The following is a 26,766-nucleotide window of genomic DNA, read 5'->3' as shown; positions in this document are numbered from 1 at the left end:
GCAAGGGAGAAGAGAAGTCACCAGATGCCTTTAAGTGAAGAAATGGTGTGATCTGAGTTGATTAAAGGAATTTGTTTATACTTTTCATGCAACACATAATCTCTTGCTCCTACAGTTTCTGTAGCCCACTTTGAGGGCCGGTCCCACAGTTGATTCCCTCAAAACTTAATCATCCAATGGGCTCTTTGGGTCCTATGCAAAATTTGGATCACTATAACCCATCCCAGCATGGAGACTGTTCTATTATAGTCCAAGAGAGGCTAGGGTAAAAGCTAGGAGAGTCAGTCACATGGCACATGGAATACACTCTAGAAATGTCTAAGACATGGAAAATCATAAAAAGCAAGCAAGGGTTGAGAGAATAAACATGAAATACCCATATAGCCCCCTTTCCACAACCCCTAACAACTACCATTTTACTTTCTATGAATCTGACTTCTTTAGGAATCTGATTTAAATGGGATTTTTCTTTTTGTGTTTATTTCAGTTTGTAAAAGGTCTTCAAATTTCATCTAGTTTGTAACATGTGTCAGAAATTCATTTTTAAAAGGCTGAATAATCATATATTGTATGGGTATACTTAAGATATTTTAAAGCCTACTCCTTCAGCCCAACATCACCCCCTTGGATATTCTTTCATCCATTCAGGTCACCACAGACTCCTCAGACAATGAATTTGGGGAGGGCCTTGGAGGAGGCAGGAAGCCCAAAGTGGAGAAAAAAAGGGATACTGAGATAAAGGAATCCAGGATGACTGGCACTGTATAGAAGTTTAGAGTTAGAGAGTGGCATGGCTTCAATTTCTTCTTGGAGCACATGCAGGTAATCTACAAAGAAGTCATGAAGTGAACTGAAACCCACAACATCCTAGGGCAGTCTATCCCAGTTCTGTCTCCATTTCAGGTACCAGCACTAATTTTTGAGTTTTGTGGAAGTTAATAACTTGTGATATAGCTCTCAGAGAGAGAGAAAGAGAGAGAGAGAGATATCCCAGATCATATAGCTATTTCTAAGGGAGAGAATATTACTCTTGAACCTAATGATTCATTGCTTATTGTTTTTACGATAAAACTTACTATAATGTACATGTGAAGGGGATAAAATGCTATGCGAATAAGCACCTTCAAAAGTTATTTGGCATCAGTAATATAGAGGTACATCTCTCCTCTCCCCTATCAATCCTCAGAAAAAAAATTTCTTGAGAATCTCAACTAGAGCAGAGTCACTATGGTGAGAGGAAGCAGAAGAATAATGGGAGGAAAAAGGACGAACTTGTTTGGAAGACTCCTCTGAGAGATGGGCTTATGAGGCTGATGGCCACTGTTGGTGACAGAACCTGTCCCCTATCACCTCTCCAGAAGAAGCTGCATGTTCCTACTACCTGTCCTTTCGATGAAGAATTCTCTATTCAGAACCTGAAAAATAAAAACTAAATGTATATTCTGTACTACTCCAGAGGAAAAAAAAAAGCTCTGAATTTCAAGGCAAATATAAAGCAGAGGTGAAGTAATAATTGCAAACTAGTGAAGATAACTTTTTAGTTACAACATGTAGGTGTAGTAGATTTGGTTACACCTGCATAACTCCTTTAGCCTGTAATTAGCCAGTTAGAAGAGTCTTCCAATGAGACTTTTTGAAGTGCCTGATACAGCAGGTATAGTTTTTATGAAAGATTTTGAAAGTCTCCACATAATGTCTCAGGTTATTAAGCAATGTATTTGTTAATCCTCACTATCTAGGTGGAAACACGGATTATAGAAAGTAAGTAACGAGTACTCCTTTGAAAATAAGGTAGCTAGAGGAGAACACAGGCAACACCTTTTTTGAACTTGGCCGCAGCAACTTCTTGCAAGATACATCTATGAAGGCAAGGGAAACAAAAGCAAAATTGAATTATTGGGACTTCATCAAGATAAAAACCTTCTGCACAGCAAAAGAAACAGTCAACAAAACTAAGACAACCTACAGAATGGGAGAAGATATTTGCAAATGACGTATCAGATAAAGGGCTAGTATCCAAGATCTATAAAGAAGTTATTAAACAGCAAAGAAACAAACCATCCAATCATGAAATGGGCAAAAGACAAACAGAAACTTCACAGAGGAAGACAGACATGGCCAACAAGCACATGAGAAAATGCTCTGCATCACTTGCCATCAGGGAAATACAAATCAAAACCACAATGAGATACCACCTCACACCAGTGAGAATGGGGAAAATTAACAAGACAGGAAACCACAAATGTTGGAGAGGATGTGGAGAAAGGGGAACCCTCTTGCACTGTTGGTGGGAATGTGAACTGGTGCAGCCACTCTGGAAAACTGTGTGGAGGTTCCTCAAAGAGGTAAAAATAGATCTGCCCTACAACCCAGCAATTGCACTGCTGGAGATTTACCCCAAAGATACAGATGCAGTAAAATGCCGGGACACCTGCACCCCAATGTTTATAGCAGCAATGTCCACAATAGCCAAACTGTGGAAGGAACCTCAGTGTCCATCGAAAGATGAATGGATAAAGAAGCTGTGGTCTATGTATACAATGGAATATTACTCAGCCATTAGAAATGACAAATACCCACCATTTGCTTTGACGTGGATGGACCTGGAGGGTATTATGCTGAGTGAAGTAAGTCAATCGGAGAAGGACAAACATTATATGGTCTCATTCATTTGGGGAATATAAATAATAGTGAAAGGGAATAAAGGGGAAAGGAGAGAAAATGAGTGAAAATATCAGAGAGGGTGACAAAACATGAGAGACCTCTAACTCTGGGAAATGTATCCTGCCACGCTACCGAATTGCTGTATGAGTTCTAGCAATCTTGGGGTGGAGACTTTTGGGTTTTCTATGTAGAGTATCATGTCATCGGCGAAGAGGGAGAGTTTGACTTCTTCTTTGCCAATTTGAATGCCTTTAATGTCTTTTTGTTGTCTGATTCCTGAGGCTAGGACTTCCCGTACTATGTTGAAGAGCAGTGGTGAGAGTGGACATCCCTGTCTTGTTCCCGATTTTAGGGGAAAGGCTCCCAGTGCTTCCCCATTGAGAATGATATTTGCTGTGGGCTTTTCATAGATGGCTTTTAAGATGTCGAGGAATGTTCCCTCTATCCCTACACTCTGAAGAGTTTTGATCAGGAATGGATGCTGTATTTTGTCAAATGCTTTCTCTGCATCTAATGAGAGGATCATATGGTTCTTGGTTTTTCTCTTGCTGATATGATGAATCACATTGATTGTTTTACGGGTGTTGAACCAGCCTTGTGTCCCAGGGATAAATCCTACTTGGTCATGGTGAATAATTTTCTTAATGTACTGTTGGATCCTATTGGCCAGTATCTTGTTGAGAATTTTTGCATCCATGTTCATCAGGGATATTGGTCTGTAATTCTCCTTTTTGGTGGGGTCTTTCTCTGGTTTTGGAATTAAGGTGATGCTGGCCTCATAGAACGAATTTGGAAGTACTCCATCTCTTTCTATCTTTCCAAACAGCTTTAGGAGAATAGGTATGATTTCTTCTTTAAACGTTTGATAAAATTCCCCTGGGAAGCCATCTGGCCCTGGACTCTTGTGTCTTGGGAGGTTTTTGATGACTGCTTCAATTTCCTCCCTGGTTATTGGCCTGTTCAGGTTTTCTATTTCTTCCTGTTCCAGTTTTGGTAGTTTGTGGCTTTCCAGGAATGCGTCCATTTCTTCTAGATTGCCTAATTTATTGGCGTAGAGCTGTTCATAATATGTTTTTAAAATCGTTTGTATTTCCTTGGTGTTGGTGGTGATCTCTCCTTTCTCATTCATGATTTTATTAATTTGAGTCTTCTCTCTCTTCTTTTTAATAAGGCTGGCTAATGGTTTATCTATCTTATTAATTCTTTCAAAGAACCAACTCCTGGTTCTGTTGATCTGTTCCACAGTTCTTCTGGTCTCGATTTCGTTGAGTTCTGCTCGAATCTTTATTAACTCCCTTCTTCTCTTGGGTGTAGGATCTATTTGCTGTTTTTTCTCTAGCTCCTTTATGTGTAAGGTTAGCTTTTGTATTTGAGTTCTTTCCAGTTTTTGAATGGATGCTTGTATTGCAATGTATTTCCCCCTTAGGACTGCTTTTGCTGCATCCCAAAGATTTTGAACGGTTGTATCTTCATTCTCATTAGTTTCCATGAATCTTTTTAATTCTTCCTTAATTTCCTGGTTGACCCTTTCATCTTTTAGCAGGATGGTCCTTAACCTCCACGTGTTTGAGGTCCTTCCAAACTTCTTGTTGTGATTTAGTTCTAATTTCAAGGCATTATGGTCTGAGAATATGCAGGGGACAATCCCAATCTTTTGGTATCGGTTCAGACCCGATTTGTGACCCAATATGTGGTCTATTCTGGAGAAAGTTCCATGTGCGCTTGAGAAGAATGTGTATTCAGTTGAGTTTGGATGTAAAGTTCTGTAGATATCTGTGAAATCCATCTGGTCCAGTGTATCATTTAAAGCTCTCGTTTCTTTGGAGATGTTGTGCTTAGAAGACCTATCGAGTATAGAGCTAGATTGAAGTCACCAAGTATAAGTGTATTATTATCTAAGTATTTCTTCACTTTGGTTAATAATTGATTTATATATTTGGCAGCTCCCACATTTGGGGCATATATATTGAGGATTGTTAAGTCCTCTTGTTGAATAGATCCTTTAAGTATGATATAGTGTCCCTCTTCATCGCTCACTACAGTCTTCGGGGTAAATTTTAGTTTATCTGCTATAAGGATGGCTACCCCTGCTTTCTTTTGAGGACCATTTGAATGGTAAATGGTTCTCCAACCTTTTATTTTCAGGCTGTAGGTGTCCTTCTGTCTAAAATGAGTCTCTTGTAGACAGCAAATAGATGGGTCCTGCTTTTTTAACCAGTCTGAAACCCTGCGCCTTTTGATGGGGTCATTAAGCCCGTTCACGTTCAGAGTTACTCTTGAGAGATATGAGTTTAGTGTCATCATGATATCTATTCAGTCCTTGTTTTTGTGGACTGTTCCACTGAACTTCTTCTTAAAGGGGAATTTTAAGAGTCCCCCTTAAAATTTCTTGCAGAGCTGGTTTGGAGGTCACATATTCTTTTAGTTGCTGCCTGTCTTGGAAGCTCTTTATCTCTCCTTCCATTTTGAATGAGAGCCTTGCTGGATAAAGTATTCTTGATTGCATGTTCTTCTCATTTAGGACCCTGAATATATCCTGCCATCCCTTTCTGGCCTGCCAGGTCTCTGTGGAGAGGTCTGCTGTTACCCTAATACTCCTCCCCATATAAGTCAGGGATTTCTTGTCTCTTGCTGCTTTAAGGATCTTCTCTTTATCTTTGGAATTTGCAAGCTTCACTATTAAATGTCGAGGTGTTGAACGGTTTTTATTGATTTTAGGGGGGGATCTCTCTATTTCCTGGATCTGAATGCCTGTTTCCCTTCCCAGATTAGGAAAGTTTTCAGCTAGAATTTGTTCAAATACATATTCTGGCCCTCTGGCCCTTTCGGCACCCTCGGGAATACCAATTAAACGTAGGTTTTTCTTCCTCAGGCTGTCGTTTATTTCCCTTAATCTATCTTCATGGTCTTTTAATTGTTTGTCTCTTTTTTCCTCAGTTTCCCTCTTTGCTATCAACTTGTCTTCTATGTCACTCACTCGTTCTTCCACCTCGCTAACCCTTGTCGTTAGAACAAGGGGTAGTGGAAAGGGAGGTGGGCGGGGGGGTTGGAGTGGCTGGGTGATGGGCACTGAGGGGGGCACTTGGTGGGATGAGCACTGGGTGTTATGCTAGATATTGGCAAATTGAACTCCAATAAAAAAATAAAAAATATTTAAAAAATTAAAAAAGAACGAAAAGAATGTAGCAGGACAGGGCCTTTATGGGAAAGATACTGGGAAATGCTATAAAAATTTTTTTAAAGATTTTATTTATTCATGAGAGAGAGAGAGAGAGAGAGACGGGTCAGAGACACAGGCAGAGGGACAAGCAGGCTCTATGCAGGGAGCCTGATGTGGGACTCGATCCCAGGACTCTAGGATCATACCCTGGGCCGAAGGCAGGCACTAAACCATTGAGCCACCCAGGGATCCCAAAATGCTATAAAATTTAAGGAAATGTTTTGGCAGCCAAGTCTTGGATAGAGGTACTCTGATTCCTGTTCTTATTCCAAAAGCTCATAGACTATGATTGTCCTACAATTGTTGGGCTTCTAAGTTTAGATGTTCTCAGTTCATATGACCAGCAGACACCAACTCCAATTCCACATTCCAAAGTGAGAGAATCTGATTCAATGGTTTTGGATGAGGGGTCAATCCAGACCTATCCCTAACACTGTGGGTGGGACCTGAGTTAAAAAGTGTAAATAGAAACCCTCCAGGAAACAGACTCTTAACTGTAGAGAACAAATGGATGGTTACCAGAGGGGAGGTGAATGGGAAGATGGGTAACACAGGTGATGAGGATTAGGGAATGCACTTGCCGTGATAAACACTGGGCACCGTATGTAAATGTTGTATTGCTATATTGTATACCTGAAATTAATATTAAATCATATGTTAACTAAGTGGAATTTAGGTAAAAACTTAAAGAAAAGCAATGTGTAAATGTTAAAAGTTACAAATCAAGGTAATAAAGATGAAATGTTCTATCCTCTTATCTTGACAGGCATACCTTCCAAATAGCCTGGAAGTCCAGGTTAAAATTTAGAATTCTTGGATCCCATAGGAGTACTGAACCCAAGCGTAGCAGCAGAGAGAGTCGGCCCATTTGCTACTTTCTACCCCTAGGCTTTTGGATACCCTAGTCTGTATCCATGCTCCAAATCTAGCCGAAACACATACCTGCTCACTCATAACAACTGGAGCTATGGATGCAAGGCTCATGAGGGTCCTAGAAGTGGGCTTGAGGCTGTTCAGGGATGGATTCCTGGGCCCTGGATTCCCACACAAAGGATGGGCATACTTTGAGTAGGATGGAGGTACAGGAGGAGGAGGAGGAACCAAGCATGATGCCCAGCACACAGATCCCTGTTACCCAGGTAGTAGATTGTATTATTAGCTGTATTACCAGGAAAAAAAGATCATTCTGGTTCTGTTAGCATAATTACAGCTCATCCTATTATAGGACTAGTTAAGTGCCTTAAAGAATAGAAAAGGGCACAACCCCAACCTCCTCCTCTGTCTCAGTAGTGGAACCTGCAGACTCTCGAACTTCAGGATGAGTCATGCTAAGATGAACTCTGAAGAAACACTTTGAAGGCAGCCCCACTCATAGTAACTTTGAGTTAAAGACAGTTGAACTCCCATCCTTAAAAAATGGAGAGGTCCTGCTGAAGCTTTGTTCCTTACTGTGGATCCTTACGTGAGAGTGGCGGCCAAAAGACTGAAGGAGGGTGGGATATGATGATGGGGCAACAAGTGGCCAGAGTTCTGGAAAGTAAAATCTCAGCCTTCCCAGCAGGAACTGTGGTAGTGGCTTCTTCAGGCTGGACATCGCATTCTATTTCTGATGGGAAAGATTTGGAAAAGCTGCCTGCAGAGTGGCCAAACACAGTACCAGTGTCTTTGGCTCTGGGAACAATGGGCATGAAAGGACTAACAGCCTACTTTGGCCTCCCTGACACCTGTGGTGTGAAGGGTGGAGAAACAGTGATGGTTAATGCAGCAGCAGGGGCAGTGGGTTCTGTGGTGGGGCAGATTGCTAAGCTCAAGGACTGCAAAGTAGTTGGAGCAGCAGGGTCTGACGAAAAGCTTGCCTACCTTAAAAAACTTGGATAGGATGTTGACTTTAACTACAAAAACCATAGAGTCTTCAGAAGAAACTTTGAAAAAAGCCTCTCCTGATGGTTATGATTGTTACTTTGATAATGTAGGTGGAGAGTTTTCAAACATTGTTATTCCCCAGATGAGGAAATTTGGAAGAATTGCTGTTTGTGGCGCCATCCCGACACATAATAGTACTTGCCCACTTCCCCCAGGCCCACCCCCAGAGAATATTATCAGCAGCTCCACACAGAAGGGTTCATCGTTTATCGCTGGCAAGGAGAGGTCCGCCAGAACGCTCTGAAAGACTTGCTGACATGGGTCATAGAGGGTAAAATCCAGTACCATGAATACATCATTGAAGGATTTGAAAACATGCCAGCTGCATTTATGGGAATGCTGAAAGGAGATAATTTGGGAAAAACAATAGTGAAAGCACGAAAAAAATGATACATGGAATCTAGAAATCATTTGGATGATGACTCAATTTCTTTTTAACCATTTAATAAAAAAATGTATACTACCTTAAAAAAATAGAAAAGGAATTTCATACTCAAACACTTACTTTACTGCACACTAAATCAAAAGAGAAAAATTTCCTACGTACTACCTCAGAAAGGGGAAAACAGGAAATGGTCACAGTAACACAATAAATCATAAGCAATTTATCTTCTTACTTCTGAAGTTAAAACTGCTTATTCTCCACCCCTCCCCCCCAAAAAAAGATCAGCAAAGGTTTCATTTCTATAGGTCAAATAGACTATTGGTGCCAATCTTGGGGCTTTGTTCTACAAGATTTCTATTACTTCTCTTAGGAAAAAAATAAAATATCACAACATCTGAAAATAGTTCAGATTAAAACTGTGCTAAGCTTTTTTTTTTATTTCATTATTTTCCTCTCCTGGGTTCCCCAAAAGGCATATCTCTGTGCAACTAAGATCTTCAGAACCCTGCATGAGTGATTCTCTACATGAAGTTGTAATTTCCTATTTTCTGACCTCAATTTCCACTGCTGAAATTGAATGGTGTGACAGTAACAGAAAAAAAATGACAGAAGAACATATCACTCAAGGAACAGTGTGAACATCTCTGAACATAAAAACAGAAATGTAAAGTACAGTTTGTACACAACTATTTTGAAGGGTATTTTTAAAATATAGATGATCCATTCAGATTAGGCAATGAGAAACCACAGGGGTATGTGACTAAACAACCAAGTCCAAATTCATTGAAATTTTCCTTCATCTGGTCTTGTTTCTAGCTTCCTGTATACACAACATTATTCTTTCTATGGTTCTGGTTTTATGGTACCATTCCTCTTGCCCTAGAGCTTCCAATGGGCCCCATTTTGTGACAGCAATGATTCAAAGGTACAGGAAATATAGTTTGAGTAGGAGTTTCAGAATCAAAAAACTTTAGTCTGAGTTCCAGTTCTGTCACTGATACATTGTGGATTCTAGAGAAGTTAACCCTTCTAGTCTCGTTTCCTCATCTGTAAAATGGGGATACAATAGTGCTTATCTCATTGGATTGTGATAAAGATAGTTGAATTAATACAGATTAACTCTTATGGCAGTGCTTGGCAAGTATTAAATCTATAGGTGATGCTTAACATCACTTAGCAGGGAAATGCAAATCAAAACCACAGTGAGATATCATCTTACACCCGTTAGGATGGCTAAAATAAAAAAAAAAAAAGAAATAACAAGTATTTGGATGTAGAATAAAAAGGAAGGCTTGTAAACTGCTGTGAGAGTTTAAATTGGTGCAGCCACTGTGGAAAACAGTATGGAATTTTCTCAAAAAATTAAAAAACAAAACACCATATGATCCAAAAATTCCATTATTGGCTATTTACCCAAAGAAAACACAAATTTGAAAAGATATGTGCAACCCTATGTTTATTGCAGATTAACTTACAAAAGCCAAGATGTGGAAGCAACCAAAGACCTATAGAGAACTCTTGGTTGCCAGAGAGGAGAGGGGTAGGCGAAATGGGTGAAGGGGAGTGGGAGATACAAGCTTCCTGACATGCATGAGGAATATAGTCAATGATACTTTAATGGTCTTGTCTGGTAACAGATGGTAGCTACAATCATGGGGGGGGGGGGTGGCGCATAGCATAAGGTATAAACTTGTTGAATCCCTATGTTGTATACCTAAAACTAATGTAACATTGTGTCAACTTTACTTAAAAATGTATATGAATAAAATTTTATTAATTTTAATTAATTTTTTATTAATTAATTTTTATTAATTTTTATTTATTTTATATATATAAAACATATATCCCTTCTATAGGAAGGGTTTGTCCTTATCCTCAAAGGGGTTCCTCTATTGAGGTTCTCAGTCTTATAACTTGCATTTTGGAGCTTCTGAACAACTTAGAGTTTTGTGAACATGCTGTACTATTCTTTCTGTGTAGGATGGCTGACTTGTACTTTTCCTTAAAGAACCAAACTGAGATATGACCACTTCAAGAGTCTCCCTTCCCCAGACACAAGACACTGCTACTTCTATCCTTACTTCTCTGCTATACTTCCCCAGTGTAGAAAATATAAGACTTTTCTTTGTAAGGAGAGTCATAGAAATGGGCAGATTTTTTAGCAACTTCTTCAAAGTAGGATGTTACTCATTTCCTCAGGAAAACCACGGAGACCTCAGGTACTGGTGAGACAAGGCTAGAGAATCATTCTTTCCAGTGGAGGGCCCTGATGTCAGTTAGTGAAGCTGGGCAGAAGGGAGACCAGGTCTGAGAACTCAGAGCCCTGGCAGCTGAACAGAAAGTCTTCCTTGGCTCCTCCTTGTTATTGAGGATGGGAAGAAGCAAGCATATAGTTAGTGGCCCAATGAGAGGTAGATCTTAGAGGGTTTCTTAGAGAAAGTTTTTTTTTTTTTTTTAAACTCTGAACCCAGAGTAGCAGCATAGTGAGGCACCTGGTGCTACAGGGCTCTTTATGCAGCACTGACTGGGGACAGGGACTGCATGGGGGTATGACTGTGACTCAGATTTGTTACATAGTGGCCCTAGGTAAAGACCACACGCTTGCTGTCTGGGAAGCAAGTGTTGCTGAGTGGTTGAAACACCTGATTGTTTTGGAGTCTTCCAAACATTTGGTTGGGGCCTTGGGCCTGAGAAATATTAGTTTTTGTTCTTTTCAGAATAGCAGAGCCTCATCAAACACATGCTATACACAGTATTGTAAATTATAGAGCTTATAAGTCTATATTTCCTTTACTTTTAGACTGTGGGGTCTTTGAACATAGGTATGTGGTTATTACTGTCACCAGTGCCAAGACAAGCATGGCCTATAGAAGATTTTCAGTGAATGTATAGTTATTTGGAATTTAAAAACCCATCTGGCACCTAAACAGGCTCTTGATTCATGTAATTTTCCTATACAAGGGCTATTCCATAATGATTCAGTCTAGTAATTACCTTCTTACTACTAAAGATTTACCTCAAGAAAATCCTATTTTGAAAAATTTGGTCTACTAGACTATAATTATTAGTGATTGGCTTCCTGTTTTTGTTGGGCATAATTCATGGCAAACTTTCTTATCAGCCTGAGACAGCCATTTACCATGAGATAATTATGATATATCATGAACTAATCAATCATCATACTTAATAGCCAAAAGAATTTGAAATTTTAGTTCATATAATTTCTGATGAGGCATTTTAAAACATTGAAACTTAATGGATTTCCATTTCTGCTTTGATGACCCCCGATAAAGAAACCATTGGTTCAGTGTGCCAAGGAAAGTTTGATGGTGCCTAATATTTCAGATCAAGAGTGAGGGCTTCATGTTCAGTGATGTCACAGGTGGCTTGGTGACTGGGTTTTCAATTCTTAGATCAGTAAAGGAACTTAGAGCCCACCCTTCAGCCCCTAAGTCAGCTCAAAACAGAGCACATAGGCCAGCATCACAAAACTATTATCAGAGATGGAACCAGGACCCAGGTGTCTTAACTCCCAGCCTATGGGAATAAGGCAACATCACCAAAATCTCTTTTCCAATTTCCCCACAAAAAGTTATAAAGGAATTTTAAAGCATTGTATGGCTTTATGAGACTTTAGGTCCACTTTCACATTTCCTCTCATTTTACAGACTTAAAAAGGGAGGCTCAGCAAGAGGTGACTCATCTGAAGGGGAATCTCAGAGTTAGAAGCTGGGATTATATTTCTAGTCCCAACTCTAATTTCTTTTGCTATGAGAATCTGAAATCTGTTCAAACCCAACTGAAGACAAGATATACTTCAGCTTTAAGTGATGTGACAAGCTTAGAATGATATTCATTGCTGTATTCCCAGCCCCCTATGGCTAAGGGGGCTGCTCACTCTAGGAGAGCTCTGTAGGTGTTAGGTACTAGCAATAGAAAGATGGACAAGGGGGCGCCTGGGTGGCTCAGTTGGTTAAGCATCCCAGTCTTAATTTCAGCTCAGGTCATGATCTCAGGGTAGTGAGTTCAAGTTCTACCTCAGGCTACTGTGCTGGGCATGGAACCTGCTTGAGATTCTCTCTCCTCCTCCCTCTGCCCTTCCCTCTCCCCATTTGCACTCCTTAAGAAAAAAGAAAAGACGGACAAGGATGGTCCAGCCTTCCAGGCTGCTGGGAGGACGTGAGCTTCTCAAGTAAGAGCATGTGCAGTCAACAGCCATTGCTGTGGCCAAAAATCAAAAGTTGGTCATTAAATGGTATTGACATGGTGTGGTTCTATGCACACAGAAGGTTCTCTAACATTTAGGTTAAGCTGTCACTGGCCTCACACACGCAGGTTTTTTTTTTTGTTTTTTGTTTTTTTTTTTTTACCATATTCACATATTAAAATCATTCTCTTTGAGGACTTCTTACAGAAGACTATGTGCAGATGCATTATTAATATCAGTAACCCAGTTTAAAAGGTTTTGTTCGACATGTTTTTCTCCTGCAATTATAAAGTTTAAGTTTATTTTATGGCTTTTTTTTGGCAATATACTAGTCAAATATATTTTGTCAAAGTATTCTCAATAGCTTCTAATGAATTAACCTGTATTTTCTGTATTTATGTCATCAACAGTTCATGTAATCAAAGCTATAAAAGTATATTCACACCCAATAAAGTCTTCAACTTCAGTTTCTCATTCATTTTGTGTTTTAGTTACACATGCAGGCAATTCTCTACTGCTTCAATATGAAAGAACTGCTCTATTTAAACAAATTAACTTCTCTAAAATTATGATAGTTAGGATTTTACAAATGCAGAGCTAGCTCTTTTTTCAAATTAGAGTATCTGCTCTCCAGTTACTTATTTCAAAATTAATAGAGCTCAGAGATATATAGCATATCCCACAGAAAATATGCTCTACTAGGAAAAATGGATGCCTGTTGGAAGGTATGCTTTCAAATTGTTTCAGACATTCATCTGGAGATTTATGATAACAAAATCCCCTGATATGCACTCAAAAATATTTCTTAATGTCTAGTAGGCACCCAGCATTGAACTATATATTAAGCGTGTAACAATGAAGCACATAATTAAGAGGAAACTCACATGCAAATTTACAATTACAATATGTTTGCTAAGATGGAGGTGTGTATAGAATATCATGGGAGCAAAGGAAAAAAGAGCACCCAATTCTTCCTGGGAGGGATGTTTGTTAAAAAGGGGCAGTGTTTGGGATGCCTGGGTGGCTCAGCAGTTTAGCACCTGCCTTTGGCCCTGGGCGTGATCCTGGAGTCCCGGGATTGAGTCCCATGTTGGGCTCCCTGCATGGAGCCTGCTTCTCTTTCTTTCTAGAACAATGGTAGCTGCTTGCCTGTAGATAGCTAAAGGAGGGGGCAGCTGCATGTCAGGATGGTCATGAAAGAGTACTCCAGTGTCAGTGAAAGGATGCATTTGTGGCAGGTCCTTGAGAACCCGTACAGTTATCCATCAGCTTTCTTCCCCTGTTAGCCAAAGATCTATTGCCAAAGTCATTTAACAAATCACTTGAAAATATACCCTGAGTAACTGATTTATTCCAGTGCTAATTGCAAATTGGTTAGTCACATTATCACATTCTTAAATGAGTACATTTATTACTAGAAGCTAAAAGTAGTCCCTTAACCAATACGACAGTTCTTAAGTGTGGACAATATTATTTAACTATATAGACAACCGATTACTATTTGAGGTCTCTTTATATGTAGATTAAGGAGAATAAGAGCCAAGTGAATCTTAAAAAATAAAGGGTTCATTTGATCATGTTATATACGTACATGTTATATATAGACATGCAGAATCTTTCCACAATCCATTCCAGGAAAAAGATGCAAAAATCATTTCCAAGCTGCCAAGAGCAAGAGCACAGAATCTATATTGAGGTAATAGAATTCTTCAGGAATTTACTTGCTTTTAACTTAGAAATAATTCTAATTAATTTAGTAATCTAGTTTCTCCACTAATAACTTCCTTCCTTCCCCTCCTTCTTTCCCTGTTGAACATCGATCATTTCCTATTACTATGTTAGAATAACAAGAGGACAGGCATTTATTTATTTATTTTTTTTTGACTATAAAAACTTATTTTTTTATTTATTTTTTATTTTTTTTTATTGGTGTTCAGTTTACTAACGTACAGAATAATACCCAGTGCCCGTCACCCATTCACTCCCACCCCCCGCCCTCCTCCCCTTCTACCACCCCTAGTTCGTTTCCCAGAGTTAGCAGTCTTTACGTTCTGTCTCCCTTTCTGATATTTCCCACACATTTCTTCTCCCTTCCCTTATTTTCCCTTTCACTATTATTTATATTCCCCAAATGAATGAGAACATATAATGTTTGTCCTTCTCCGACTGACTTACTTCACTCAGCATAATACCCTCCAGTTCCATCCACGTTGAAGCAAATGGTGGGTATTTGTCATTTCTAATAGCTGAGTAATATTCCATTGTATACATAAACCACATCTTCTTTATCCATTCATCTTTCGTTGGACACCGAGGCTCCTTCCACAGTTTGGCTATAGTGGCCATTGCTGCTAGAAACATCGGGGTGCAGGTGTCCCGGCGTTTCATTGCATTTGTATCTTTGGGGTAAATCCCCAACAGTGCAATTGCTGGGTCGTAGGGCAGGTATATTTTTAACTGTTTGAGGAACCTCCACACAGTTTTCCAGAGTGGCTGCACCAGTTCACATTCCCACCAACAGTGTAAGAGGGTTCCCTTTTCTCCGCATCCTCTCCAACATTTGTTGTTTCCTGCCTTGTTAATTTTCCCCATTCTCACTGGTGTGAGGTGGTATCTCATTGTAGTTTTGATTTGTATTTCCCTGATGGCAAGTGATGCAGAGCATTTTCTCATATGCATGTTGGCCATGTCTATGTCTTCCTCTGTGAGATTTCTGTTCATGTCTTTTGCCCATTTCATGATTGGATTGTTTGTTTCTTTGGTGTTGAGTTTAATAAGTTCTTTATAGATCTTGGAAACTAGCCCTTTATCTGATATGTCATTTGCAAATATCTTCTCCCATTCTGTAGGTTGTCTTTGAGTTTTGTTGACTGTATCCTTTGCTGTGCAAAAGCTTCTTATCTTGATGAAGTCCCAATAGTTCATTTTTGCTTTTGTTTCTTTTGCCTTTGTGGATGTATCTTGCAAGAAGTTACTATGGCCGAGTTCAAAAAGGGTGTTGCCTGTGTTCTCCTCTAGGATTTTGATGGAATCTTGTCTCACATTTAGATCTTTCATCCATTTTGAGTTTATCTTTGTGTATGGTGAAAGAGAGTGGTCTAGTTTCATTCTTCTGCATGTGGATGTCCAATTTTCCCAGCACCATTTATTGAAGAGACTGTCTTTCTTCCAATGGATAGTCTTTCCTCCTTTATCGAATATTAGTTGCCCATAAAGTTCAGGGTCCACTTCTGGATTCTCTATTCTGTTCCACTGATCTATGTGTCTGTTTTTGTGCCAGTACCACACTGTCTTGATGACCACAGCTTTGTAGTACAACCTGAAATCTGGCATTGTGATGCCCCCCGATATGGTTTTCTTTTTTAAAATTCCCCTGGCTATTCGGGGTCTTTTCTGATTCCACACAAATCTTAAAATAATTTGTTCTAACTCTCTGAAGAAAGTCCATGGTATTTTGATAGGGATTGCATTAAACGTGTACATTGCCCTGGGTAACATTGACATTTTCACAATATTAATTCTGCCAATCCATGAGCATGGAATATTTTTCCATCTCTTTGTGTCTTCCTCAATTTCTTTCAGAAGTGTTCTATAGTTTTGAGGGTATAGATCCTTTACATCTTTGGTGAGGTTTATTCCTAGGTATCTTATGCTTTTGGGTGCAATTGTGAATGGGATTGACTCCTTAATTTCTCTTTCTTCAGTCTCATTGTTAGTGTATAGAAATGCCACTGACTTCTGGGCATTGATTTTGTATCCTGCCACGCTACCGAATTGCTGTATGAGTTCTAGCAATCTTGGGGTGGAGGCTTTTGGGTTTTCTATGTAGAGTATCATGTCATCGGCGAAGAGAGAGAGTTTGACTTCTTCTTTGCCAATTTGAATGCCTTTAATGTCTTTTTGTTGTCTGATTGCTGAGGCTAGGACTTCCAGTACTATGTTGAATAGCAGTGGTGAGAGTGGACATCCCTGTCTTGTTCCTGATCTTAGGGGAAAGGCTCCCAGTGCTTCCCCATTGAGAATGATATTTGCTGTGGGCTTTTCATAGATGGCTTTTAAGATGTCGAGGAATGTTCCCTCTATCCCTACACTCTGAAGAGTTTTAATCAGGAATGGATGCTGTATTTTGTCAAATGCTTTCTCTGCATCCAATGAGAGGATCATATGGTTCTTGGTTTTTCTCTTGCTGATATGATGAATCACATTGATTGTTTTACGGGTGTTGAACCAGCCTTGTGTCCCAGGGATAAATCCTACTTGGTCATGGTGAATAATTTTCTTAATGTACTGTTGGATCCTATTGGCCAGTATCTTGTTGAGAATTTTTGCATCCATGTTCATCAGGGATATTGGTCTGTAATTCTCCTTTTTGGTGGGGTCTTTGTCTGGCTTTGGAATTAAGGTGATGCTGGCTTCATAGAACGAATTTGGAAGTACTCCATCTCTTTCTCTCTTTCCAAACAGCTTTAGGAGAATAGGTATGATTTCTTCTTTAAACGTTTGATAAAATTCTCCTGGGAAGCCATCTGGCCCTGGACTCTTGTGTCTTGGGAGGTTTTTGATGACTGCTTCAATTTCCTCCCTGGTTATTGGCCTGTTCAGGTTTTCTATTTCTTCCTGTTCCAGTTTTGGTAGTTTCTGGCTTTCCAGGAATGCGTCCATTTCTTCTAGATTGCCTAATTTATTGGCGTATAGCTGTTCATAATATGTTTTTAAAATCGTTTGTATTTCCTTGGTGTTGGTAGTGATCTCTCCTTTCTCATTCATGATTTTATTAATTTGAGTCTTCTCTCTCTTCTTTTTAATAAGGCTGGCTAATGGTTTATCTATCTTATTAATTCTTTCAAAGAACCAACTCCTGGTTCTGTTGATCTGTTCCACAGTTCTTCTGGTCTCGATTTCGTTGAGTTCTGCTCGAATCTTTATTAGCTCCCTTCTTCTCTTGGGTGTAGGATCTATTTGCTGTTTTTTCTCTAGCTCCTTTATGTGTAAGGTTAGCTTTTGTATTTGAGTTCTTTCCAGTTTTTGAATGGATGCTTGTATTGCGATGTATTTCCCCCTTAGGACTGCTTTTGCTGCATCCCAAAGATTTTGAACGGTTGTATCTTCATTCTCATTAGTTTCCATGAATCTTTTTAATTCTTCCTTAATTTCCTGGTTGACCCTTTTATCTTTTAGCAGGATGGTCCTTAACCTCCATGTGTTTGAGGTCCTTCCAAACTTCTTGTTGTGATTTAGTTCTAATTTCAAGGCATTATGGTCCGAGAATATGCAGGGGACAATCCCAATCTTTTGGTATCGGTTCAGACCCGATTTGTGACCCAATATGTGGTCTATTCTGGAGAAAGTTCCATGTGCGCTTGAAAAGAATGTGTATTCAGTTGAGTTTGGATGTAAAGTTCTGTAGATATCTGTGAAATCCATCTGGTCCAGTGTATCATTTAAAGCTCTCGTTTCTTTGGAGATGTTGTGCTTAGAAGACCTATCGAGTATAGAAAGAGCTAGATTGAAGTCACCAAGTATAAGTGTATTATTATCTAAGTATTTCTTCACTTTGGTTAATAATTGATTTATATATTTGGCAGCTCCCACATTCGGAGCATATATATTGAGGATTGTTAAGTCCTCTTGTTGAATAGATCCTTTAAGTATGATATAGTGTCCCTCTTCATCTCTCACTACAGTCTTTGGGGTAAATTTTAGTTTATCTGATATAAGGATGGCTACCCCTGCTTTCTTTTGAGGACCATTCGAATGGTAAATGGTTCTCCAACCTTTTATTTTCAGGCTGTAGGTGTCCTTCTGTCTAAAATGAGTCTCTTGTAGACAGCAAATAGATGGGTCCTGCTTTTTTATCCAGTCTGAAACCCTGCGCCTTTTGATGGGGTCATTAAGCCCGTTCACATTCAGAGTTACTATTGAGAGATATGAGTTTAGTGTCATCATGATATCTATTCAGTCTTTGTTTTTGTGGACTGTTCCACTGAACTTCTTCTTAAAGGGGAATTTTAAGAGTCCCCCTTAAAATTTCTTGCAGAGCTGGTTTGGAGGTCACATATTCTTTTAGTTGCTGCCTGTCTTGGAAGCTCTTTATCTCTCCTTCCATTTTGAATGAGAGCCTTGCTGGATAAAGTATTCTTGGTTGCATGTTCTTCTCATTTAGGACCCTGAATATATCCTGCCAGCCCTTTCTGGCCTGCCAGGTCTCTGTGGAGAGGTCTGCTGTTACCCTAATACTCCTCCCCATAAAAGTCAGGGATTTCTTGTCTCTTGCTGCTTTAAGGATCTTCTCCTTATCTTTGGAATTTGCAAGCTTCACAATTAAATGTCGAGGTGTTGAACGGTTTTTATTGATTTTAGGGGGGGATCTCTCTATTTCCTGGATCTGAATGCCTGTTTCCCTTCCCAGATTAGGAAAGTTTTCAGCTAGAATTTGTTCAAATACATATTCTGGCCCTCTGTCCCTTTCGGCGCCCTCGGGAACCCCAATTAAACGTAGGTTTTTCTTCCTCAGGCTGTCGTTTATTTCCCTTAATCTATCTTCACGGTCTTTTAATTGTTTGTCTCTTTTTTCCTCAGTTTCCCTCTTTGCCATCAACTTGTCTTCTATGTCACTCACTCGTTCTTCCACCTCGTTAACCCTCGTCGTTAGGACTTCTAGTTTGGATTGCATCTCATTCAATTGATTTTTAATTTCTGCCTGATTAGCTCTAAATTCTGCAGTCATGAAGTCTCTTGAGTCCTTTATACTTTTTTCTAGAGCCACCAGTAGCTGTATAATAGTGCTTCTGAATTGGCTTTCTGACATTGAATTGTAATCCAGATTTTGTAACTCTGTGGTAGAGAGGACTGTTTCTGATTCTTTCTTTTGAGGTGAGGTTTTCCTTCTAGTCATTTTGCTCAGTGCAGAGTGGCCAAAAGCAAGTTGTATTGGGAAAAAGAGAAAAAGAGAGGAGAGAAAGAAGGAAAGAAAAGAGAAAGAGAAAAAAAAAAGGGAAGAAAAAGAAAAAAAAAACGAAAAAAAAAAAAAAAGAAGAAAAAGAGAAAGAAAAAGAAAGGAGAAAAAAACGGGGGTGGGGGAAGGAAACAAATCAAAAAGCAAAACAAAACAAAAACAAAAACAAAAACAAAAACAAACAAACAAAAAAAGAACCACCGGGGAGTATCTTCTGATTCTGTGTACTTTAAGTCCCTTGGCTTCTCCTGGAAGTTGTCCGTCTAGCTGGTGTTCTGGGGGAGGGTCTGTTGTGCTGATTTTCAGGTGTTAGCACTTGGGGGAGCTGCTGTGCCCCTGCCTGGTGCAGGGCTCAGTGGGGGTTGTTTACCCCGTGGGGCCGCAGGAGGAACAGCCCCAGTGGCGGGGCAGCTCTGGAAACCTGGATTCAGCTCCTGCCAGAACTCCGGAGCTCTCCGTCTGCAGGGCCTGGAGGCTCCGGGGCGGGGCCGCTGATCTGCTCAGCTGGGGCAGGAGCGTCCTCGCTGTCCTGGGCCCTCCCGGCCTCTGCCTGTCCCGGGGGAGGCGGGATCCTGGGCTGTGTCCCGGCGCCCTGTGCTCCGGAGCCTGCGCTGTTGGATTCGCGCTCCCGGGCCGCGCAGCCCCCTCCGCGGAGCCGCCGCCCGAGCCCCTTCAGCTGCTCCGTGTCCCGCCGGGTCCCGCCGTGCGCGCTGCAGCCCTTAGGGAGCTCGGCGCACTCTCCTGGGCGCGCAGTTGCTGTTACTGTCCCCGGGAGCCCGAGGGCATCCCCGCCCTCCTGGTCCTGCTCCACCTCCCTGCGAGCCCCTTTCCGCCCGGGAAGGTCGGTGCAGCTCCTGCTCCTCCGGGACGGGGCTCTCCGAGGACAGGCATTTAAAAGGGACTAAAGCATTTACTATAGATACTTCGTGCTTCTTGCTTGTATTGGTGTACTGAAGAGCAGAAAGGTAATAGAAGAACAGCCAGAAGGAAAAAATAAACAGTATGTTGGACCCATATGACATGGAAATCAGAAGACCTCAATATTTAAGGGTCTCTAATAACTAACGATTATAATCACTCTTGGTCATAAAAAGTTAAATATTAGCCTTGTGTTCCGTTCGGTTGTTGTTACATTTTAGAATGATTTCCTACTAAAATCGTTAAAATAAAAACATTGGTGTTTATATTGTTCTCAGCTCCTGGAAAACTAATCTATTTCTTTGAGGGAGTCTAAGAAATCTCTTCAATTACCCATCTAAGACACAAAATACATACTTATCAGCAAAGTCAAATGTTTTTTTAAATGTAATGTTCTTAAAATGAAGATTGTTTGCAGATTAGATAACTGGCAAGCCATTTCTGGTGTAGCCAAACCTCACCCTCCCCATAATAGCACTTCCTGAGATCTGGGAGCCCACTAGGGACAGCCCGAGACAGTAAAAGAAAAGGCAAGTTTATCAAAATTACTAGAAAAAAAAACATGAAAATTACATTATCTCCTTATAGATTGCCCATATTATCTTTGCCTATTTGCAATAATACGTGTATACACACACATATGTGTTTATAGGGAAGCAGCTCAAATTTACGTCTTTACTATCCACTGTTTCCTTCAGGCTATACCTGAACTGCTTTACGGGTTGAAAGCAATCCAGTAGAGTCCAGAATGGATGCAGAAAGACAGGGAAAGTTACAAGGGAATCTAGTAGAAGATACTGGAAATGAAACATTATGATAATTTTAATATACACATGTTATCTACACCACTGTCTGATTCTGAGTGTTCTGAGAAAGGAAACACTTGTATGTTCATTCACCTATACGTACAACACAAACTACCCATGTTTTACCACCTTTGTCCTTTTTGTAAAGCAAGATGATGACTCAGAAGGTATCATCAGTTTTATTTGGTGGGGAAAATTTTCTGTGAAGCCCAGAGTTGGTTTAAATGTGGTCAGCCTTGAAAAATCATTTCACTATTGCTCACAAGCTCACAATGGTGTCTAGTTCATGACAGGTGTTCATTAAGGTTTTTTTGGTGGGGGGGAACAAAATTGCTTTTCAGTTGTCTGAAAGCCCATTTTGGGCTTTTGGTCCTCCAACATCCTTTCATCTTTCTTCATCATACTCTCCCCATCTCTCCTCATGAAGCTCTCTTGGCAGAAGTGGCTTCTCACGAAGGTCCTTCTCAGTGGTATCAAATTGCAGTACACACCTGTCTAAAACTAGCAGAGACAATGTTTTGGCTCCTTAATGTCAGCAAGTGTTCTGTAGAGTTCATTGGTAAGGCTAATGGGAATGATTAAGAATCAGGCTGTGGTACCTGAAGTATGAAAATATATGAAACAAGATAAAACCCTGCTGCTGCCTTATATGCCTTCATTCTGGCCTCATATTTTATATATTTGTGGCACCAGTTCTGCCATTTGACTTAAAGGACATGACGTGCTTGAATCTAATACCCACCAATATGTAGAGTTTGTTGCAGAAGAAGAAAGCTTTGGAAAGAGCTTTTACTTTTCCATTACTAAGAAAACCACTTGACATTAGAGCGTTCTTTGTGCAGACTAGAGTATTACACCTAGGTTCCCTTCTGCAGTGGTCTTCGGTGATTTTTTTTTCCTCACATACACCCTGAAAGAATTTTGAAGAACTCTTTCCTTATACATTTTAAAGTTGACATCTAATATTTTTCATATGGTTAGCTGCAGTGGACATAGATTTTCAGCATATTGTAAATATTGGCATTCTAAAAATACATCCTATTTTTTAATGTACCAAGAGAAACCTAGATAACATTTAATAGTGGGAAATTTTACATCACTTTTTCCCTTTGAACTATTTTCATTCCATTTCTTGTGCAAAATTTTCTCCTACCTGCAAATTTTCTGCATCATCTTTTTATACTTTTGTGTAATCCAAGGCAGTTCATTTTGCATTTCGACCCAATCTCACTAAATGATATCATTTTTATCCAGAACTTCAAGCCAGTAGCCTAGAAGTCATTCTTTTAGCTTCCTCACTCATCCCATCCATCATCAAATCCGTTTTACTCTACCTCCACTATCAAGCCAAATCCATCCACGTCTCTTCAGTACCTGGAGCAGGGGAGTAGGGTCTTTACCAGAATTCTTAAGAGGAGGTTTGCCAGAGAGCTGTAGTCCAACAAGAGCATATAGGGGTAAAAGCTGGAGCAACTTATATTTCATTTATAAAGCATCATAGTTAAAATACCATTCACACAGGCTCCAAACCAGTCTGAAGTCCTGCTTAGAACACAACCAAGATACTTTATTCTAAATTCCATAAATGAGGTTTTGCTTTGAAATTTGATTAAATGCCAAATGAGAGTCTTCTTTAAACAAGTAAGTCCTAATTGCCTCATTTGCTTTAAGCTTATAGGATGCAGTAGGCACTACAGAGGATGGTATTGTTTCACTAAGCTTCAAACAAAATCAATTTTTAAATGTAAAAAAGTGTGTCTCAGAAGTTGTAGATGATACTTGTAGATGGAAGCTATAGCAAATTCTGCAGTAAGGAACAATGCAACCAGATGTGATTTGAAGGTATAGGTACATTGGGCAGCTAATCAAATGCAGCCCAGCGAGAAATATAAAAAGATGAACTGTGAAAAGAAAAAAGGAAACACAAAACTTCTGTTCAATGAAAGCCGCAGCTGTATCATGCTAGGTCTGAATTCTTTGGTCTTTTTATTATATCTTTTTCTCTTACTTTATTTGGTAGGATTAAAACCAGATCCTCAATGGGCAAAATAAAGGATATTCAAATTTTCTGATACTGGTATGTAAAAGTTTTAAATTTGAATTTAAATGCAAACTAAAAATAATGCAACCCTGGACAATCTCTTTCAATTGTTTTGTCTTTTACTCTCAGAAAGTAGCACTTATCACTTACATGGAAAATATTTAATTCAGCAAAATTCATTTTAACAAAGATGTATTAGGTACCTCTTATGCACCAGGCTTTGATCAAAGACACAAATGTCCTCCTTGAGAAGATTTTTATTGTTAAGATTTTAGAGTGAAAGAACACAAGCAGGTGGAGGAGCAGCGGGAGAGGGAGATAATCTCAACCAGACTCTGCTGGGTGCAGAGCCCAACACAGGCTCTATCTCATGACTCTGAGATCATGACCTGAGCTGAAATCAAGAGTCAGTTGCCGAACTGACTGAGCCAGCCAAGCAATGCCATTCTTGAGAAGCTTTTAATAAAATTGTTGTATACAAAACCTCTACCACCTTTGACAAGGTAGAGGTAAATAAAAGGAGAATCTTCAAATACTAATAACAGCTATCATCATGTATTGAACTTTCTATAGGCTATATTCTGTGCTATATTATATGTACAGTTTTACTTAATTCTTAGAACAATTCTATGACACAAGACTATGAACTCTACCCTATAGTTGTGAAATCTAATACTCAGAGGATTTAAACTCAATCATATAGCTAGTGAGTGGTAGAGCTAGGATTTGAATGGAGATTTATCTGATTTCATGGTTCAGGCTTAGTAGGCAGGCTATCTTAAAGAGGCTAATTGAGCATTTTCCAGGAACAGTGTGGAAAAGATGCCTACCTTGGATGGAAGATTATGCTAGATCTACAAGGTTGCTTTAATGCTAAAGTCCCACAGGTGTAATTAAGGCAAATCAGTTATTTGCTCTAGGATCTCAATTGAAAAACTACTCTTGCCCACCATCATATCCATAGCAGGAATCTGACTCTAGTTAAAGTTTTGTGAATACAGATAGAGACCATACATACAATTGATACTCTTTGCATTTCTACTGAAAGTTTACAAAAACTTCCAGACCAAGATACAATCATGGTGGTCCTAGCTTTAGGTACAGTTTTCCCACCAGACACAGTGTGCCCCATCACTGGGTTGGTTGCTCCCCTCTCTCCTATCGGGACTTCCCCTTTCCCCACAACAGAGGGGATGCCTGCCTGCAATTCTGAAAGCTATGCTATTAGAGGTAGTTTTGCCCCTCTTTCTACTCAATTCCACTATCTCCATAGTTTATATGCTAGTGAAGTTCAAATTCAGTTCTTACCACCCTGGTCCCTTGTTCCTTCACTCCTCCCCCATTCCATCAAAACTGACTAACTGACCCACTAATTCTCTGAGATCTGATTGCCTAATTAACTCTGTTTCCATGGGATTCTTCTCTTGAGCATTTGTCTTAAAAGAAGGCTATCCCTAAAACCCATTGGGATTTTTAATTTTTTAATTTTTATTTATTTTTGCAGTGACAGTCTAATTTGATGTAAGAGCCATTTATAGGACTAGGGAAGGAGCTTTGTGCAAGTTCTCAAATCACACCACTAATACATTGCCTACCTATAACTTTGATTCTGTGGGTCATCTTTGCTCTGAAACCTATTTACTTCTTTGGCAGAGATCAAAGTCTTATTCATTTTAAGATCAGCAAAATCTTATTCTTCTGCTAAGAGCCACATTCCTAAATTACAGTGCTTTTGGAAATGGGTGAGACACACTCTACCAATTGTATCATTAGATGAGTATTTTCTTGGACTTTTGCTTTTTAATAGAGCTATAAGAGTTAGAGGGGATGGGATAACATTATTTAGTCCACATGGATAGGATTCTTTTGGACAGTTCATAAATATAGAGGGGCAGCTGTGCTTTCATTTCCCACCAAGTGACATCCAGAGTCTACATTAATAAAGTTTAACTCTCATTCAAATAATGCTTAAAAGAAATCAGATCTCATTTACTAAAATACCAAGCTCAGGCAAGTCTACGTCTTCTTTTAAACCCTTAGTCTTAATTATTCCCTGTGGATGTTTGGACATGTCAAATATTTTATTTTTTAAAGCTGATGACAGTAACTCTGCAGTAACTTCAAAAGGTTTGGCTTGTGTCAAACGACTTTGGGAAAAGGGTTACTGCAATGCTCTTCACCTCTCAACTTGGACACTCAGCTATGTTATAAAACTTTTATAGATTAATTGCACAGAAATAACCAGTTCTGGTTATAATAGGTTAATTTGAATTCCTTTCCCAGGACAAGCTTTTACATGCCTAGTGGACATTCCTTTACAGCACTGAACTTTAACACTAGAAATAGTAAAAGGAAAAGTTCTAGTATAGTATAAACTATTTTTTTGTTAAAGTATATTACTGTTTAAAATGCCTCTAGTAATAAGAGCCTTAGAAGACATAAGTCCTTACATAACCATTAATAAGGACAATATATCAGCAAATTTGATGTTCCAATTCTAGCAACAATTCTTCCCTAATACCTGGGAAATGTGTATGATATGTTATTCATCTCTCTATCCCAGCAGGACCACTCTACTAACTATACTGCACAACTCTATGGGTAGCATTTACACTGAAGGGTATTAATTGATCCATCTCCAGGAGTTGTGTAGGATATAATCTTTAGAGTTTTTATACTGAGGGCCTGCAACCTGCCAATACTATTCTTGCTTTGCCATAGGAGGCACTTACTATTTCTCAATTTAGAATATCTGGGAAGAGATGAAGACTTTGTTATCTATGAGTTATTAATCAGATTTATTATTGTTTAATAGCAGATACCTTACTCCTTTGTATCATTTTTATTGAAGTCCATCTCTTTATTCACCTTCAAAGCACCATCTTTTATTGCTATGAGTGAAAGGGAAGAGGTTCTGGGGTCCAGAAATGGAATAGGATATTCCCACTATACTGGTACAGCAGATACCAAGGAAACTGTTGTAAACTATCCTGGAAATCTATCAATAACATTGGTTGTATGTAAAAGCATGAAAAAAACAACTCAAATATTTGGAGCACAGTCTGCACTTCAATATACGAATGTGTATCACATGCATATATATATATACATATATATGTATATATACATATATATATATGTTTATGTTATTCTTCGAGAGTTACTGTCCTGTTCCACTTGAGAAAAATGCCCAAGGTGGTGAATATCTAGGCAAAAATGGATAACTATATAGAAAAAATAAATCTTGACTATTTCACACAAAACACAAAAATTAATTCCATGTGGATTATTATTCTAAATGAGAAAATAAAGTTTTTTGAAGACTATTTAATAGGAGAGTACCTTCAAATCCTCAGGGTAGGCAAAGATTTCTTAAACAACAAAAAAAAACACAGAAAAATTAAACAAAAATACCCACCAAAACCAGAAAAGTGCTAGACAAAAAACTTGGTTAGACTGCATTAAAATAAATTCTGCTCATCAAAAGCCACCACAGAATGGGAGCAGATATTCATACTTTTTTAGAAATTGTAATTATGACTACTACATATATACAATATAAAGGACTCCTATAACTCAAGAATAATCCAATAGAAATATGAGCAAAGGACTTGAACAGGCGCTTTATGAAAAAAAAAAAAAAAAGA

General features: G+C 39.2%; 1 protein-coding gene and 1 pseudogene across 2 annotated transcripts in view; one reads left to right on the top strand and one right to left on the bottom strand.

Annotated features, from left to right (window-relative positions):
* Positions 1 to 26,766, bottom strand: part of CPA6 (carboxypeptidase A6) — a 329,838-nt gene that overhangs the window by 244,305 nt on the left and 58,767 nt on the right. The gene's annotated exons all lie outside the window — the stretch shown is intronic.
* LOC140619986 (prostaglandin reductase 1 pseudogene) lies at positions 7,210 to 8,254 on the top strand (annotated as a pseudogene).

This window comes from Canis lupus, chromosome 28 (assembly GCF_048164855.1).
Source record: "Canis lupus baileyi chromosome 28, mCanLup2.hap1, whole genome shotgun sequence".
Taxonomy (NCBI): Eukaryota; Metazoa; Chordata; class Mammalia; order Carnivora; family Canidae; genus Canis; species Canis lupus.
Note: the sequence above shows the minus strand (reverse complement) of the source record. Positions and strands in the feature narration are given on the sequence as shown.